The following is a 2,371-nucleotide window of genomic DNA, read 5'->3' on the forward strand; positions in this document are numbered from 1 at the left end:
ACGAGAGAAAGCAGGAGAGTGTTATGACAAAGGGCTTACACAGTGGTGTTTTGGTGAAAAGTGTTCTATCTTGAAGGGATAAACAAACAGACCCTGGATGCAAAATGAGTGTATGACAGACCTTTTGGTGTCCTTGTCCTGTTAATCGGGACAATGCACAGGTGGTGTGTACTTAAATAGCTAAAATGAATGCATTGTCAGCTAATTATTAAAAAGAAAACACCTGTAACAGCATTATCTTTTTTACAGGCTTCACAACATTGATGGAGACAACGTTACAAGCTATAATGTAGTTTGAGCTTTTATATCAGCACAGTTGCTTAACATTGTAACTGGAGACATCGCCCTCATCTACTGCATGTCTGATAGGTGGAGCGTGTAGGATTTAGAGGAATCTATTGGCAAAAATGGAATATAATGTTCATAATAATTATGTTTTCAGCAGTGTAGAATCACCTGAAGCTAATAATCATTGTTTTTATGTCAGCTTAGAATGAGACCTTTATATCTATCTAGGGAGTGGGATGCCTTCCATGGATTTTGCCATATTGAACCGCCATGTTTGACTGTGTTTGTCTATCCTGTATACTGTAGCTACTGTTGCCCAGAACAGACAGATGCAAATGCAACAGCTGGAGGTCAAAGAAGAAGAAACAACAGGAAGCCCGTTTTGTCTTGTGAGAAGTTTTAGTACCCACATTTTGACAAATGGAGGGTGAAATGTATCATTTAGGCAAGAAAGGAGCGAGGGAGCATTTATTCTCATCAAGCCACCATCCTCAGGCTCTCTTGGAAAAGGAGAGTTGGTTTGAGGGGGTATGCAGTTGTCTGTGCTGCTAGATGCCACTTAATTCTACACACTGCACCTTTAACGTGAGACGGGCGTGTAACATGTGTAAGAGTTTCAGCTGTGCGGAGTCATTTCGTCATGCTGTAGATGTGACACTGTGTTAACTTAACTAAAGCTTGACGTTGTGCTGTTGCTGTGATGGTCCCTGTGATGGTCCCCAGAGGTTAAACAGAGGTCAACGCTCTCTGTGTATTCCTAAAACGCCGGCTGTTGACATGAATGAATTAAGCTATCCATTATTTATTCATGCTGGTGGAATTGATTCTCTTCCCACTCTGGCCTGTGTTGGTATTATAAGAGTGTTGAAAAGCATCCAAGGACTATAATTTCAGTCTTTAACCTGAGGAAAATAAGACCTTTTAAACAGCAGCGGTTAGAGTCATTTTGATTGCGATCATTTTTGTAAAGGCTTGCCTGTAGGAGTGGCTGCCAAAGTTAGCAAAGCTTCAGTATTAATGTTATAGATTACATCACTACATTTATCTATTACTTAGCAGCTTACTGTGCGTTATTAATGAAACTTTCCACCCAGGTAGGCAGCAGTTTTGAGCCTGATTGTCAACTAGTTTTTATCAGCAATGTCACCCCTAGCCTGTGCAAAAATGTTAGTGAATAATAAAAATAACTACATTTATGTTTTCAATAAAAACTGAAAGCTGGCATGAATGTCAAGGGTAAGAACTTTTAACATAACTTACCATGAAAGATTTATGCATGCCTGTTAATTTATTCAGAGTGCCCTTGTCTCTCAGTGAACTACATTTTATTGCAGACATACAATGTATATTTCATTTTTAGCCATTTGGATTACATTTTATCTTATTTTATTTTACATTTTAAAATCTGAATGTCTCCAAATATGTAAAAAATGAAAACAGAATTATCTCACGGAGAAAACAAACCCTGGCTGTAAGTTCTGCCTGTAGACTTACAGACATCTGTGGGAACAAATATTTATTATGCATTCACAATCATTGGGATGTTTACAAGGTCCATTTTGCTCCCAGCATGCAAGTCAGTATCATCAGTACAAGTCAATCACTGATCTCCTGCCCCCCCCTCCCCTTTTCCTTCCTCTACTCTTCTATCAATGTGCTCACTTTCTTAGGTCCTGAGGAAACGATGATGTTTAATGGCCGCCCCCTCCCGAGATCGTTGGAGTCCTCGTAATCATAGATCCATCATCAACAGAAAAGCTCTCATCATGGAAACCCCCTGCCTCCAGACTGCTCTGCTTGACCCCCCCTGTAGAGGGTGTAGTTGTTGAGGGAGGAGCAGTGAGGCTGAGACAAGCTCGCTTGTGAACATAAAAATCACTCAAACCATGTAGTGTACCTCTCTCCAAGGAGGGGGGAGGGTCTACACTCGAGTCTTGATTTATTTTTTATCTATTTGTGTTTATGTAATCTCTGGACCAGAGTTGTGTTTGCTTGTTCAAAGAGTGTATGTGGGTGTGGACAGAGTGTGTGAGGTGAGGAGAAAGTGACTGTGAGGAAGAAAGAGAGAGAAAGAAGGAAAGCG

Source organism: Pempheris klunzingeri, chromosome 5 (genome assembly GCF_042242105.1).
Source record: "Pempheris klunzingeri isolate RE-2024b chromosome 5, fPemKlu1.hap1, whole genome shotgun sequence".
In the NCBI taxonomy this organism is placed as follows: Eukaryota; Metazoa; Chordata; class Actinopteri; order Acropomatiformes; family Pempheridae; genus Pempheris; species Pempheris klunzingeri.